Source organism: Prionailurus bengalensis, chromosome E4 (genome assembly GCF_016509475.1).
Source record: "Prionailurus bengalensis isolate Pbe53 chromosome E4, Fcat_Pben_1.1_paternal_pri, whole genome shotgun sequence".
Lineage (NCBI taxonomy): Eukaryota > Metazoa > Chordata > Mammalia > Carnivora > Felidae > Prionailurus > Prionailurus bengalensis.
The window spans coordinates 42,715,885-42,732,550 of record NC_057360.1 but is presented as its reverse complement, the minus strand read 5'-3'; positions in this window follow the sequence as shown (position 1 = coordinate 42,732,550).

Sequence of the window (16,666 nt, the reverse complement as noted above, 5' to 3'; positions counted from 1 at the left end):
CGAGGGAAAGGAGAATCTAGCCCTATGCAGGATGGTCCCTGGACGGACAGCATCAGCATGGTGTGGGGGCTGGTTAGAAATGCACATTCTTAAGCCCCATCCAAAATCTGCTCAGTCAGAATCTCTAGAGGCGTGGCCCCAAATCTGTACTCAAACAAGCTTTGCAGGTGATTGTACCATACAGTCAAATTTGGGACACACTGATCTAGACCATTTGGCCTTCATACTGATGAAGTTTTGGGGTGGTGGTGAGGTGGTCCGGAGCTGACGGCCAAGAAAGAATGCTTGAAGATGTCTTTGGTGCAAAAACGTGATTTTCTTAAAGCACGGGGACAGGACTCGCAGACAGGAAGAGTTGCACTGGGGTCGTGATGGGTAACTCATTATATACCCTCGGGGTCAGGGATAGAGTAAGTCTCTATGGAATTTTGGAAGCAAGGCTTCCAGGACCTTGAGGGGCTAGCTGTTGCTAGGGAAATGCCATTTATCACCATTTAATAAAACCTCAGTCATGAGACCCTTTAGTTGTATATCGGGGGCCATAACCTTGGAGTCTGATTGCCACATAGATCTTGGGGGAGTTGAGATAAAGGAAGTAGACTTACAGGATCCTCAAGGTTGGGATGATGCTAAGCTAAGGTTCTCTTTTGCCCCCAGCAAAGTGTCATCATCGAGGCAGCTGAGCTCCCAGAGGGAGGTCATTCTGCCTGTGTCAAGGACTCGTCAGTGGGCTACAGGCGGTAAGGGAATTTAATTTTTCATTTGCCTTAGTTTCCCACATCACCATGGCAAGCACTTAAACCCCTTTCCTTTGTTCTTGGGTAGCCAGGAGTGTCCGAGGAACACCACACATGTTCCACCCGAGGCCTGTATTGTTTGCCCTCAGCTTGCCCCAAGCTCCCTCGTCACTACTGGGGTCTAAAATATCTCAGTGGCAGAGTGGCTGGTTCTGGCACAGAGTGTGGCTGTGGCTAGAAACTCTCCTAGACCCAGCTACTTAGCCGGCAATCTTTGGCAACAGTGGCTGATCCTATGGGTAGATATTCATGTGCAGTATGCCCGGGGCCCAAGACCAGAACCTTCCTAGGTGGGTCTGTGCAGGAATCTGACCAGCAACCGAAAGCTCAGCACGTTGTGTACGACCAATGGCGACCATTGTATCATTAGCAAGGACAGGAGCATGGGCTGGTCAGGCCCTCCAAGTATCTGCTTGCAGGCCCCTTCCCACCTGCACAAGGGCTAGGCCTTTTTTAACAAGCACAAGGGCGGGAGTTGGGGAAGAAGAGAGGAACGTTGAGAAAGAGATACTGGGCTTCTCAATAAATCGGGCAGATGGATGCTTAAAGGATTAACTTAAGGATCAAAAACAGCTGACCTGATTTGTACCCTGAGCTGATAAAGCACATCACACCAGCTATCTTTTGATAATTTCATATTTTCTTTATGCTTCTGATAGAGAGAGTTGGTTACTGGGACTTGCAACGAGATTTAATGGTAACCCAAGGGCAAGGGCTAAGAACTGTGGTCTTTGGAAGCATGGCGCATGGCCCAGCGTCTTTAGTTTGCTCCGCCCTGAAGGATGCCCATTGCCAAGCAGCTGAAAAGCATTCCCTGAAGTCCTCCTGCACCAGCCCAGAAGACAAAGGCTCACGCCACACCTGCCCTCAGAGGCCATTGCCATTTCTCCCAGCGCCTCCTGCTGGACACTATATGTACCTCTGTCAGAGCCCATACAAGGTCTACCAAATTCCCAAGGGCGGAGGTCACCCTGCCTCTCCTCTCTAGACTCAGCACCTTGCATGGTGAACAAGACAGATGCTACCCAAGTGGAGTTTATACTCAGATGCAATTTTTATGAAGTTATCCAAGTAAATGATTAAACCCTGGATGATGAGCCCTAAATGCCTGATATTTGACCAATTAAACTACCAAGACTTTAGCACCTAATCTACTTAAGAAACGCTCCTGCTCTGAGGAGCTCCCAATTTGATGGGGGAACCCAGCTCTCACCCCCGGAGAGTTCCAATCTGGTAGAGGTGACACATCCCTTGCCCTTAAGAAGTTCCCAGAATGATGGATAAATATATTAGTCATGACACTGCTTCCTGCCATTTATGGGTCCCTTTTCATGCTGGGGGAATGGCGGCCCTGGAAGCCTAAGGCTAAATTGCCCTACAGATCACAGTCCGGAGGAAGAGCCCACGTCCTAAGATCAGATCTCAGAGAAGGTACTTTGTGGCCTGACCAAGGTGCCCCTGCCACCCCCCCAACCTTGGGCAGAGGGAGCAGGGTGAAGGAGGGACGGGCTAGTGGGCTGGGCCAATAGAATGGGTTTGCCATAGGGAAGAGTTCTGGTACAGGGGTGGGGGAGGGTGGCAAGTTGTGCCGGACACACTGCCGAGGAGGCTGGACCCACACATCTAGCCCAGAACGTAGCTGTGGACGTGTATGACAGAAGCAAGTGCAAATCAATACTCCAGAGTACACTCAAATGCTGAGAGGGATCCTGGCACTTGAGGTCAGGTGGAGCTAAACAGGGAAAACTTATAGGGGGTGGTGAATCTTCACGGGGAATTGGAAATCAGAGGGCAACAGGTCTTGGAGGGACAGAGGAGACAGAGGGCTCCTTTCGGGTGCCCCAGGGACAGGGATGGGGTGTGTTGAGGGGATACTTGGAAACCTAAGGCTTTATCATTCCCATGATCCTGGCCCAGGGCCCTTGGGCCCTCTGCTCCCAGTTACAGTGTGGGCCACCAGCCCCCTCAGTGGCTGGGACCAGCTCTTGAGAACCTACCGTCTCAGAAGGACTGAGGAGAAATGTGCACAGCCTTACTCCTTCCAGAGGGACAGACGGGGGAGGGAGATTTAAGTCCCATGGAAATTAGGAATAATGGTGGTGGGGGGGGGGAGGGAAATTGAGAATGATGGAGAGACAGAGACAGAGAGAGGTTTTTAGCCTGTGAAAGGAGCAGAGCATGGGGTGGAGAGAGAACAGGGGCAGCCCTCACTGTTGTCATGGCAACACAGACAAATCCAACTGTGCCCATAAACACCAGTGTGTGAGTCTTTTTCTAAGCCGAAGCTCCAGGACAGAAAGAAACGGGGGACAGCAGAGCCTGGGTTATGGGGATCACCCCCAAAGAGCTTGCACCTAGCATGGCTGGGCACTGTACAGGGGCCCAGGGGCCCCCAACAGGAGCAGGAATGGGGGATCCTTTCAGAGGTCACCTCTCCCTTGGAGCAGAGGAAAACCTCGGATGCAAAGGGCCTGAACTAATAGAAATGAATCTAATGATTATGCGCACAGTTTGCGCACTGGGACCGGTGGGGCTGTGGGGAGTCGGGGAGGGGGTTCCCGTCAGGAGGGCAAAAAGTTGGCACAGCTCTGCCCACCTATATCCCACACAGCTGCAGGGGCTCGTCTCCAGGACCGGGACCCCGGTGAGGCCACATTCTCCCTGGGATGGGGCACTGGGCTCCAGATGAATCCCAGGATAGCAGATCCCTCCAGCTGGCTGGGGAAGGGGAGACCCGGGAGGAGTCTCCACCGGCCACCAGGGAAGCTGCGTTCCCCACCTTGGCCCCCTTCCTTTTTATCCTCTGGCTCCCCTGTTCTCTGCACAACTTCCCTTTCAGCTTTTCCCTTCTTTCCTGCCTGCCCTTCCTCTCTGCCCACCTACCATGCCTTTGGCTCCTCCTCCTCTTCCCTTCTCTGCTTCAGTCTGCCTCTTGTTCCCCAGGTCCTCCCCCCACCCCACCTGCCTTCTCTATTTAAATCGATACCAAAGCCAGAGGAGTAGGTGGAAAAATACGGCGCTGGGGACAGCAGGGAGGAAGGAAGGCTTCAGTGGTAGGCTTTTTGCTTTCTGCCACAGTAGAACCACAGCAGAGATCCCGAGAGGCATTACCATGGGGATATAGGTCACCCACGCAACCCTGGCACTCACAGCCCGCGCCCCAACCCAACACGGTCCCTCCCTGATCAGGAGACAAGGAAGGAGAGAGGGACCACATCCCAGCCCCATCTGGTAGGCCACACTATAGCTCATTGTGATTCTAGACCCAGGGGGAAACTGGAACTTTCCTAAGTGTGGTTCATCTTGGGTCCAGCCCCCCACAGAAATCCTAGGTATTCTGCATGTGTTGAAGCCACCCGAGAGTCCCACGGATGGAGTTGTGTACTGATGTACCCAGGAGGCAGGGAGGAGGCCTGGGTCCCTGCTCCGGGCGGGGGGAGGGGGGGGTCCCTGCTCTGGGAAGCTCCCAGAGTTGCTGGAACACATATGCCAGGCCTGTGTGTCGGATGGCCTGACACCTGGGGCTGGGAGGGAGGACACAGGTTGTCCCAAATGTCTGGTGTGGACACGTCTGTTGAGAAAACTTTCTCCAGAACGGAAACTGAAGTGCAGTAATAAAGAAGGCCCTTTGAGTCCCATTCTGCTAAAGTTGTAAACCCACCCAGTGAGATAGGAGCCGTTACAAAGGGCCCATAAACTCATTTCCTGAAGCTTATCTTTGGGGGGCAACTACTCACCGATGAGCCTCTCCCCAACTGGGGTAGCCACACCAGGCATAGGCTAGCCAAAGAGTGTCCCAGGATGTCACCCTGCCCCCCCCCCAGAGGAGCTGTTGGCCCCAGAAGGCCCCACCCCCACCCCACAATGGATCCAGATTTATATCCAGAGTCATCCAAGTGTCTCCTGGATCCTAGAGTGTGGGCTGTGGGAGGTAAGGAGTGGGGCTGTCACCCCAAGGGATTTTACTCCTGGTCCAGGGTCCCACACTAGGGGGAAACGCGGATTCTGGGTCCCTTGAGGGCCTATGGTTGGGTGCTAACGACCAGTCAGCACGTGGAGCTGCACGTGTGTGTGCATGTGTGTGTAAAGTGACTGAACACACACACACACACACACACACACACAGAAGAGAGAGGATCTGACTAGCAGGCACCAGTGATGAGCACGCACACCCAGTACGGCCTGTGGAGCACTTGGCTTCCTCCTGGTGCCCACCAGCTCACAGCTGCTGCTCATAGTGGTTATTGTGGTTGTTACCAAATTCGAGACACGCTAGCGCACTCTGACTTTTCAGCGCGCTCTCTCATCTACTATCTCACTTGCTCCTCACGGCAATTTCACGGGGATCACTTTCCCAACTCCCAAGATGAACAGCTCTGAATTCAGAGAGGTTGAGTGACTTGCCCAGGGTCACACAGCTTATTAGATTTGACAGAGTACTTCCCAGATGTTTCCAGCGGGTCAGCAATGTCTTCTTTTTCACATTGCTTTGTCGCTCATTGGTCTAACACTGGCCTGACACAGCCCGGGGAATTTGCCCCTCTAAGACCTCCTGGGCTTGGGCCAGGATGGGAGGCGTGTGGGCAGCAGCCCTACAAGATGAGACAATAAGCAAAAAACTAAAATGCTCTGAAAGAAGGCAGCGCCCACAAGACTTGTGACCCGCATGTCAATGTCACTGCGTGTGCCCACGTCCACATCGTCTGGGCGCCCTCTCCCTGGCTGCCCTGGATGTCCTCTCCCTGCCTAGCAGCCTCCTTACGTCCAGGCCTGCTCCCAGAGCAGAACCCCCGATCTAAAAGAGGCAGAAGCCCTCGTGCCTGCGCTCCAAGCTCTGCGCATGTGGGCAGGATACACACACACACACACAATGATTGACACAGGCAAAGAAAACAAACAAATGCAGAGGAATCAGCCAGCTGCGGAAGCTTTACACAGCCATGCCAGGGGGTGGATGGAATGAGCCAAAGACGCATCACCGAGGGTGCTGGGTCCAAACATCTGTGTTCTGTGTTCGGGAGCTAACTCTCAGGCCAAGCTCTGGTGGGTACACGAGTCCTGAGCCCCCTCCACGTACGGTCTCCAAAGAGCACTCCTGGGAGGCAGGGGGGCGGGGGGAGGATGCTTAGACCCCACAGGCTCTGAGCCAGGTCCTGAAGCTCCCTTTGGGCCTGGAGCAGGAAGGTGAAGTGGCAAGGGGCCAGGGCAGAGAGGAGGCGCTTCCATAGAGGGCTGGGCCCAGAAAACCAGCCCCGTCCTGGGGCAGCCACAAAGCTGCACCGACACCCATCCTCGGTTCTGTTGGGTCCTTGCATGAAAACAACCGGCCCCCAGAACCAGCTGGGAGGGAGAAGCCACGGCACCAAGGGGGAAACAGAGGACGCGTGGATCGGGTCACACCGAAATGACAGCCAGGCCCCTCCTTGCAGCTCTTCCTCCCTGCTGGCCTCATTTGAGAGCTTCTGGAGGTTGATTTAAATCAAGCTTTAAAAAAAAAAAAAAAATCCCTACCTTGTATCCCCTGGTTTATGTTCCCCAGGCTCCAGTTTCCTGCTTGTAATTTGGACCGCACCGAAAAGATATAAACATCTCTCCGTTTGAAGAGCCCCTGAGGAACCGATAGTGGCTCCCTGGCCGTTCCGTGATCAGGGAAAGCGCTGGAGGTCAGAGATGCCAGCCCTCCCGGCCCTGCCTGCCCCGGGGCCTGGGGGTGCTGGCAGAGGGTGGGGTGCAGGCTGCCTGGGGAGAGCGCGGGGAGACGCGGAGGGAGGCTCCCGTCCGTGCTTCCTGCGCCACGGCTGCTTCTGCAGTTTACAGCCGGCCACCTAATTTATAAGCTGTTTTTACTGCTGTTGTCAAACGGCCACAAACCAAAGAAATAAAGTAGCCAAAGGAACAATGTCTCCCCTCTGCCTGGGCCCTCCCAGCCTGTCTGCTGGGTCAGGGCCTCTGTCTAAGGCGCTGAGGAGCCCAGGTCCTCTGGGACAGACCCTCCCAAGCGACTCCCTCGGGCCCGGTCAGGGCAGGGAAACCAGAGCTGGCTCACGGCTGCACGGAGCACCTCAGTGAGGGCTCCTCAGCCCCCCGCGGAGAAACGAGGACAGGCCCAAACCTCGCTGCCTCCTGGCTGAGCATATGTGGAAACTGCTCCCCGGCCCTTTATGCGGCTACCTGGCCAGCTACTCCCTGGTGCCGAGGGGACTGGGGCCAAGCATGATGTCTGGCAGAAAGAAGGGGGTGATAATGTCATCACCCCGTGGCCACGTGCTATCCCCAGGGGACAGCCCAGCCATCGCTGTGCCTGCCCACGCCCTCGTGGTCCATAACAGACGGCCCCCAGATTAGCCCTCGATTGTATGCTGCTGTTCCCTTGTGGGGGATTGTGTCTTCTATGAAATGATGGCAGCTCTGGGGCCCCCTTCTTGTCACTTCTGGGCAGGGCCCGGGGCAGGAAGGCGGTGGATATGTATGTGAGAAAGGAACCAACGTGATTCCGGGAGGGAACGCGGGCAAGAGCACACGAAGGAGGCAGCCAACGGGTGGACGTAAGGGGGTCCCCGGGGAGGAGTTGGTCCCACTCTAGACCCTCCCACTGGACTCCGGGGAAGAAGGTAGGGAGAGCCGGTTATTTCTGACAGCCTCTCCTCTCTGGGGGGCCTCGCACACATCAAGTGTTTGGTTAGACATTGAGGGCCTCAGACGGCCTCTTCTGCATGTCAACGAGGAGATGTCAAGGCCTGTCGTTAATCGCGCACAAGAGCACGGAGAGGAGGGACCGCCTCTCCCGGGGCGTCCAGGAGCGTGTCACAGAGCTGAGCTTCAAAGGCTGGGTTTCCTGGCTGGAGGAGGGCCCACAGCGATTTCAAGCCGTGGAAAGCTGGGTAGGTCATGGCAACTCAGTTGCTGAATCCTGTTTGCTCTGGTTCCGCACAGATAACCAGCTCCAGCCACAGCTCTGAGTCAAGACCACCCTCTCTCACCGCCACCCGAACCACAAGCTCACCTATAGACCCATTCAGAAATCCCTCTGGTAACAGTGCCAGCCTAAGCGACGCTGCTGTCCGCATTCTTTAACCCAGACACAGACCGACCAGAAGGAGACAGACCTCTTCCTTCTCCCTCTTGCCCAGGCCAGGCTCCCTCCGCTGGTTCGACTGCACTTGGTTCCCATCTCCATCCATCACACCCCTCACTCTTTTTTTAAAAACTTTTTTTTAACATTTATTTATTATCTTTGAGAGAGAGAGCGCGCCAGCAGGGGAGGGGCAGAGAGAGGGAGAGACACAGAATCTGAAGCAGGGTCCAGGCTTCAAACTGTCAGCACAGAGCCTGACGCGGGGCTTGAACCCACAAACCTGAGCCGAAGTCAGTCGCTTAACTGACTGAGCCACCCAGGCGCCCTCACACCCCTCACTCTTAACCAGCATCCTCCTTTCCACTCACCCCCAAAGCTCAGCTAGTCTACCGCTCAGCTAGTCTAACAAGCAGCGTGGGCCTCCTCTATGTGGGAACAATGGGAGACACCGGTGAGGGAACCTTGACTGATTTCTCATCTCTGCCCTTGACGAGCTCACAGTTGGGGAGCACCCCTGGCCCCTCTGCCTCATATGCAGTTCCTCTGACTCTCAGGCCAGACTCATTTAGTGACCCCCTGGGGCGCCTGGGTGGCGCAGTCGGTTAAGCGTCCGACTTCAGCCAGGTCACGATCTCGCGGTCCGTGAGTTCGAGCCCCGTGTCGGGCTCTGGGCTGATGGCTCAGGGCCTGGAGCCTGTTTCCGATTCTGTGTCTCCCTCTCTCTCTGCCCCTCCCCCGTTCATGCTCTGTCTCTCTCTGTCCCAAAAATAAATAAACATTGAAAAAAAAAAAATTTAGTGATCCCCTGAGGTTTACAAAGTACCCCGGGGATATGAAGAAAATAAGGTGAAACCCTTGCCCTCTAGAAACTTAGAGTTTGGGGAGAAACGACACAAATATGAAAAGAAAATGACAGCCCGAATCAATGCCCAATAATTCCCATGTGAGTTCTGACCCACGAGGGATCACAGTGGGTTGGAATAATCAGGGAAGGCTTCACAGAGGTGGCAGGATTCCAGACAGGCCTTGAAGGATGGTAGGGATAGGTAGGGACAGACATTCTGGAAGGTAGAAATGGAATATACAAAGCCCCAGAGGCAGGACTAGTCTCCAGTATGGAGAGGGCACATCAAGTCCCACCCTTTTGTATCATCCTTTCATTCATTCATTCATTTCTTTATTCATTCATTCAATAAATCTTTCTTGAGCACCTACTATCTGCCAGGCATTGTGCTAAACCCTGGGCATAGGGAGATGAAAAGTGTGGACACTGCTCTCAAATAACTCAGCCTAGTTGGCAAGACCAACTAGACGATGTGGAAATATTCAGGTAGACAAGCGTAGGGGCCAGGGGATCCAGAGGAGGGCGCTCCATCCGTTATTGTGCGGCCAGGCAAGGTTTTCTATGGCACATGCTATCTAAGTTGAAACATGAGGGACACAAATATGGAATGATTTTTTTAAGTTTATTCATTTATTTTTGAAAGAGAGAGAGTATGTGGATGCAAGAGTGGGAGGAGGGGCAGAGAGAGAGAGAGGGAGAGAGAGAATCCGGAGCAGGCTCCTCACCATCATGGTTCTTTCAGACCCCCCCCCCCCCCACCCTGGTCACCCCCAGGCCAGGGAGCACTAAGTATCCCATGACGACTGCAGGGTGGAGCCTCAGATCACCAGGAGCACATGATGAGTTCAGAGAGTTGGCCCCGAAATAAAGCAACCCGTATACCTGCAAGTCCTAGCCTAGGGTAATTGAATTCAGGATCCTCCTTAAACTTGAAGGTGAAGCTGATTAGGCTTAGGATAATCAAATAAACAAAATAAGTTTATAGTCCTACTGCACAGGGTAGATAATCCACTTAGAATACAATACCCCAAGAGGAGGCATAGGCTGGAAATACATAGAGCTCCCAGATGAGATTATAGTGATTCTGGGGAAAATGGCTTCATTGTAGGTTAGAAGGAGAACTAAAGTATTTCAGCTACGTTCCTAATATTTGAGAACGCCAAGAGGATCTGGCCCTTCCAAACCTACCCTGAGCGTCAGGCCCGAGATCAAAGGGAGACCAGGGGTTGACATAGAGTGGTAACAAAATCTGCAGCTGCTTTTTTTTTGGTAACAAAAACAAAAACCAGGAAATGAACACTGGGACCCCCCACAGACCTCATGCAGATTTCAAAGGTTTCACGTGCACTCATATGCGCGCACATGTATGTGGTTCTAGGCAATTTTATCATATGTGTCCCTTCCCGTAACCACCACCATAATCAAGACACGGGAACAGAGGTCCCTGGTGCTATCCCTCTATAATCCCACCATACTCCGCTTCTCTTTTTTAACCACCCCAAACTCTGGCAACCACTAATGTGTTCTCCATCTGTATAATTCTATCACTTTGAGAATGTCATATAAATGGAATCATGCAGTATGTGACCTTTTGAAATTGGCTTTTTTCACTCAACAGAATGCCCTGGAGATCCATCCAGATTGCTTCATGTATCAAGAGTTCGTTCCCTTTTTTTGTTGCCGGGTCTTATTCTGTGGCAAGGGTGGACCACAGTTTGTCTGGTCATTCACCCAGTGAAGGACATGTGGGCTGTTTCCAATTCAGGGCTATTACAAATAAAATGACTATGGGCGTTTCTGTACAAGATTTTAAGTGGACATAAGTTTTTATTTCACTGGGACACATGCCTATTTAAGGGAGTGCAGGATCATATAGTAAGTATACGCTTAGTTTTTAAGAAACAGCAGCTGGGGGCAAATGGACAGAGACGCATCGGGAAGAGCAGGCTGGGAAGGGAACGTATACTTACTGCCCTAAAAAGACGAAGGTTGGACCCGCCAGGAAATGGCCACAGGCAACTGGAAGGAAGAGCTATCTGAGCTCCAAAGCTATGCAAAGCAATCCAGGGAGAACTCAGAAACAGATTGTGAGCAGCAGAGTGATACTGGCCTCCAATAACCCCCTTAACCATGCTAGAATGATGGGTTGACCAGAATGATTTTCAAGCCATGATCACGTGCTGGTAAGTCAGGGCCCTGTACACAGAGAGCACAATCAGAGAGCTTAATTGTTCGCCAAGGAGTTGTGTGGTCCAGACGCAGCCACACCTGATCACAGAGGCTCTCAGGTGGAGGCCCCTGGAACATTCACTGTCTCTCTCAACAGACATTAGCTGAGGTCCTACTATGTGCATAGCACTGTGCTAGGCTTCTGACTATACCTAAAAGAATCTGGTATCTGAACAAGCAGCAAGCATCTAGAGGCAAAACCTAAGTCCTGCAGAACAAGAGGACGTTGAGGGCTGTCCCAGGGCACGAAGAAAATGAACATCTCCACCAGCTGGAGCTTCTGAAAAGGGCAGATTCTAGAACATGCAGATGAGGAACAATGGCTAACCCTCACTGGACACCTTGTCGGGCACCCGTATACTGTGCCAAGCACTAGAACATAATTTTTTTAATGTTTATTTATTTTTTTGAGAGAGAGAGAGAGAGAGAGAGAGAGAGAGAGAGAGAGAGGGAGGGGCCGAGAGAGGGAGACACAGAATCTGAAGCAGGCTCCAGGCTCCGAGCTGTCAGCACAGAGCCCGACACAGGGCTCAAACTCACCAACTTCGAGATCTTGGCCTGAGCTGAAGTCGGACGCTCAACTGACTGAGCCACCCAGGCGCCCCACTAGATAATAATTTAATACTATAAGACTCATGCAACAGATACTTCTTGAATTTCCTACTATGTGCCAGAATGACCAAGGAAGACACTGATTTCACAGGATGGGGAGAAGGACAAGAGATAAAAATGTCCTAGGATGGTCCCAGGTTGGCATAGTCAATGCTTTTCTGACTTCCTGTACTAGATATCTGGGCAATGATTCGGTAATTCTCCAATAGGGAGGTGCAGGGAAGTTTAACCTCCGGTTTGGAACTTTAATAGAGATTGAAAAGCATGTTTGAAATGACACTATAATTCTACATTTGGAAAATAACCATCCTTTTATTTTTATAGTAAAAACTAGAGTAAGTCAGGCTTAATAAAACGGTTTTAGCTAGAGCAGAGACGCAGAAAAATGATAATTCTCAAAGAGGGCAAAGTTCTGGGACAAGACACAGCAGAATCTCTGAAGGTGTGTGTGCTATTTTTATGCTCATCACAAAGAGAGTTTGAGTGGAAAAAAAAAAAAACACCACACCCCCCAGCGTTGTACCAGGGGATTATCATCCCCACGCTGGCCCTACCCACCTTCTTACACGAAAGACCCTCTCTCAACCAAAGTTAGAAAGCGGGAGCTTTGCAGCACCAGTCGGGGGCCTTGGGCGCCTCCTGCCCCATCTTTCTTTGATTAACAGTCTCTTTCCTCCAAGAAACCCTTTGTCGATGTCAAGCTGTTCCCCCTTTCCTCTAAGGTTGTCCAAGGAAGCAAGGTGTTCTCGTGCTAGAAACTGACTGGACTCAGCCCTGACTGAAAAATCCACTCTGTTGGTGAATGGGTCAGAGGGTCTGCCTGGGTAGTATAGGCCCCACAAGCCCAGCGTTCCCTTCGGGAAATCCGGCAGTTGGAAGGCAGGGAGAGCGGGTGATGGGAGACGATAGGGTCTCCGACCCGAGGCACCCCCTGAACATCGTCTGGCAGCCCCTAGAATGTTGTAAACCTCAATCAGTGGAAAAGGAGCCAGATCAGCTTCTTCTCTTGGCCCTTAAGAAAAAAAAAAGATACATTCCAGATAATTTCACCGCGATGAAAGAGGAAAAGCCGCTGAAGTAGCAAAGGAAATAAATTAACGCCATCTCAGCTAAAATCACACACAATTAAAACCTGGATCTGAATGTACTTTTCCTGTGCAGAGAGAGCATCTTGAAAATGACGTGCATTAGTCATCCGCTCCAGCCACCCAACTCAGTGTGTGGGGACACCATCTCTGACATTGCAAGGGGGCGGAGAAGGACAGGAGCTGGGTGCCTGATCCCAGCCCTGTGGGTTCTGTCCTGCCATCTGGAGGCTGAAAATTCCACTCCTCTGTGACCAAGGCATCCAGGGTGAAAGCCACCCAACAGAGGCAGGAGCCTGGGGTCTGTGAAGGGATTCGGACCGGGAGCTACTTGTGCAGAAGCCCACAGAAGTGGCCCAAGCTCCTGGATTCTCTGCCGGGAGTCCTTGCCTGCAAGGAGCCCGGTATTTCGGGGGCCGCCTCCTCACGTCTCCCCTTCAGGAAGATCAGTCCCCCTCAGCTCAGGGACACATGCCATGACTTTATTTCCTCAGCTCTCTTCTTCCTCCCGCTTCTCTTTTTCCTCTCCTTCTAATTTTTCTTCTTCCAGAAAAGAAAAGAAAACCCCAGCAAAGGAGAGGAGTTTATAGTGCCTGAAGAAAAGCGCACAAAAGAGACTTCATGAACCAAAAGGCCCCGGGGTCCCCACACACAGAGGCTGGCGCCCAGTGACAGGCTGTTCATCATCGCCTCGGGGGTCAGACGGGAAGAAACGTGATTCGTGGCAGAAGGACCTGTAAGGATAAAACATAAGGATGAAATTTCTGAAAGTGAACATGTTAAACCCTTTGACAAGTGGTGCCTGGGGAGTGTGGGATCTCTTTTCCAGGAGAGGCAGGGGGGGATATGGAGGGAGAAGAAAGGCAAAATAAAACCAAACAAATCCAGTGGACTTCCACCAGAGAATCTGGGCCGGCTCCTCGCCGGGAGCCCAGCCTCCGAGGGCCTCATAAGGACTAAGTGAGACATCACAGCGAACACTCACGGCCCAGAATCAGGAGCTCAGTGTCAATTTTACCCAAGCTGCTATCACGCAGGACGGCTCCTCGGGACAGGAAAATGGACCAACCTGACCTCCGCCTGAAGAACCGCTTAATCTTTCTCCCTCGGTCCATTGTAAGGCCTGGCAGTCAGCACTTAGGGCCCAGGGAGCTCGCTTTAGGCTGCCTTGCAGGGCTGGGACTAAGGTGAGGCAGGGAAGGAAGCACCCAGAGAGGGTACCCACTCTCGGGACCCTGCAAGTGCAAGGTCAGCCCCTGAGAGTGCATGCTTCCCTCAATTTTGCACCCTAGGCGCCAGCTTGCCTCGTTCTAGTTCTAGAAAGCTGTTCAGTCTTCTGCCCTTGCTGTTCGATGTGTTTCTAGACCCGAAGGATATAACAGTAGGTGATGAAGCTACAATCCCAAGGGGGTCATCTGGACTCATTAGTTTTTACCAATTCACTTCTCCCTAAACCCATAGAGGTGAAAAGGACAAAGTCAGACAGAGCCGGAATCACCCAATCGATAGTGCTGCTTGATCCAGGGAACAACTCAGACACTTACCGCTGGCCTAAAAACTGCTAGGTGGGGACCCCCACCCAGAGGCCAAGGGCCGGGAAGGGCAGGGGGGATATATGGGAGGATTCTGATAAGGGAAGTCTGCCAGGAGCAAGGTCTTACTGGGCACTCTGGGAAAACAGTAATGATTGATCAGTTCCTTGGGGGAGTTTATAATTTAATCGGGAAGGCGGGGTACTTCTCAGTACAAGTCCTAACTTCTCAGACGAGGTGCAAATGATTGCAAATAAATGCCAAGTGGCATAAACCAAGACTATTCCTGCGGAAGGGAAACAGCGGAGGGATCAGAATCAGGAGTGATGGGAGAAAGCTTCTGGAAGAAGTGGAATTTTCTCCATGGTTTATTAATAGCATTCTTCAAAGGGTGATCCTTAGAACCACTTGGGGAGCTCTAAAAAATGCAGTTCAGGAGCCCCACTTCAGCCCTACTAGGTGAGATCCAGGAAATACGTTTTAATCAGTTCCCCAGGTGGTTCTTTTGCACACACAGCTTCAGAAGCATGAGTTTAGAAAGCAAAAATAGACCCAGGTGCTGGCTGCTGGGACAGGCCTTGGGAATGATTTTTGGAGAGCCCCGTGAGCTCTAAGATCTATGCTGGAATTAGTCCAAATATTGGAAGTAAAACCATAAAGACTTCCTTCTCTGTGAGAAAATAAGAAGGAAAGGAGAGGGGTCAGAGACAGTACAAAGAGAAAAGGACAGAATTCAGATACATGGAGTCCCAGTTTCTTTGCCCTGTGAACCACTTCTGAAATGAAATGTTCAGAAACGAATAGAGTCTGATTGGAAAAGAAGACAACAGAAGTAATGCCAAGTAAAAAGGCTGGATTTGAGTAAATACTTTATTCTTAACACGTGAGATACCCCACGTGTATCTTATTTGCAGGCTTTGGGACTAAGAAGCCAAGATTTGATAAAGACCCGTGGTAAGAAATACACTGAATGCCATAACTCGGTACACACATACGCTTACGTGAAATGAACAAAAGTGTTAATGAAAGACATTCCTTCCTATCCCATTTCATTTTTTTTTTAATTTTTTTTTCAACGTTTTTATTTATTTTTGGGACAGAGAGAGACAGAGCATGAACGGGGGAGGGGCAGAGAGAGAGGGAGACACAGAATCGGAAACAGGCTCCAGGCTCCGAGCCATCAGCCCAGAGCCTGACGCGGGGCTCGAACTCCCGGACCGCGAGATCGTGACCTGGCTGAAGTCGGACGCTTAACCGACTGCGCCACCCAGGCGCCCCCCCATTTCATTTTTTTTAAACTAGTTCGTATGGGGTGCCTGGGTGGCTCAGTCGGTTGAGCATCTGATTTTGGCTCAGGTGATGATCTCACCGTTCATGAGTTTGAGCCCCGCGTCAGGCTCTGTGCTGACAGCTCAGAGCCTACAGCCTGCTTCAGATTCTGTGTCTCCCTCTCTCTCTGCCCCTCCCCTGCTCATGCTCTGTCTCTCTCTCTGTCAAAAGTAAATAAACATTAAAAAAAAATTTTTTTTAAACAAGTTCTCATTGTAACCCGCTAATGGGTCCCCACCTGTAGTTTGAAAACCACTGAACAGGACAGGAGGTGGGAAATGAACGCTTAGATACAAAGTCTTCTGACAGCCCATGGGTCATGGTGAGGTGGGTCAAAAGTCAAATGAAAATGGGGGCGCCTGGGTAGCTCAGTCAGTCGAGCATCCGACTTCAGCTCAGGTCATGATCTCACAGCTTGTGAGTTCGGGCCTTGCATCGGGTTCTGTGCTGACAGTTCAGAGCCTGAAGCCTGCTTCGGACTCTGTCTCTCTCTCATTCTCTCTCTCTCTCTCTCTCTCTCTCTCTCTGCCTCTAACTCACTTGCATTCCGTCTCTGTCTCAAAAATAAATAAATGTTAAAAAAAAAAAAGTCATGGGGCGCCTGGGTGGCGCAGTCGGTTAAGCGTCTGACATCAGCCAGGTCACGATCTCGCTGTCCGTGAGTTCGAGCCCCGCATCAGGCTCTGGGCTGATGGCTCGGAGCCTGGAGCCTGTTTCCGATTCTGTGTCTCCCTCTCTCTCTGCCCCTCCCCCGTTCATGCTCTGTCTCTCTCTGTCCCAAAAATAAATAAAAAATGTTGAAAAAAAAATTTAAAAAAAAAAAAAGTCAGATGAAAATGTGTTGGACCTCCCTGATGCTAACCTCTCAGGATACCTAACCATTTCCCGCTCCTGCCTTCAAGTATCTTCTCAAAAATGTACTCCTCCAGAAAGATCATTCCAGATCACCCTCATCCAACTTCAAGCACCCCAAGCCCTCTTAAATGTCTCCCACACATGGTGTGTGTGTAGGCGGTCCTTGACTCACACACATGCACTTCAGAATCAGCCAGGTGCGCCCAGATGCTGCTGCTTGGTTGGTCTCTTTTCAGAGGTGCAGGGGCGGGGGGAGGGGGGTACAAAACCCCGTCCCTCAGCTTCGGACCTCTGAGAGTCTCCCTCCT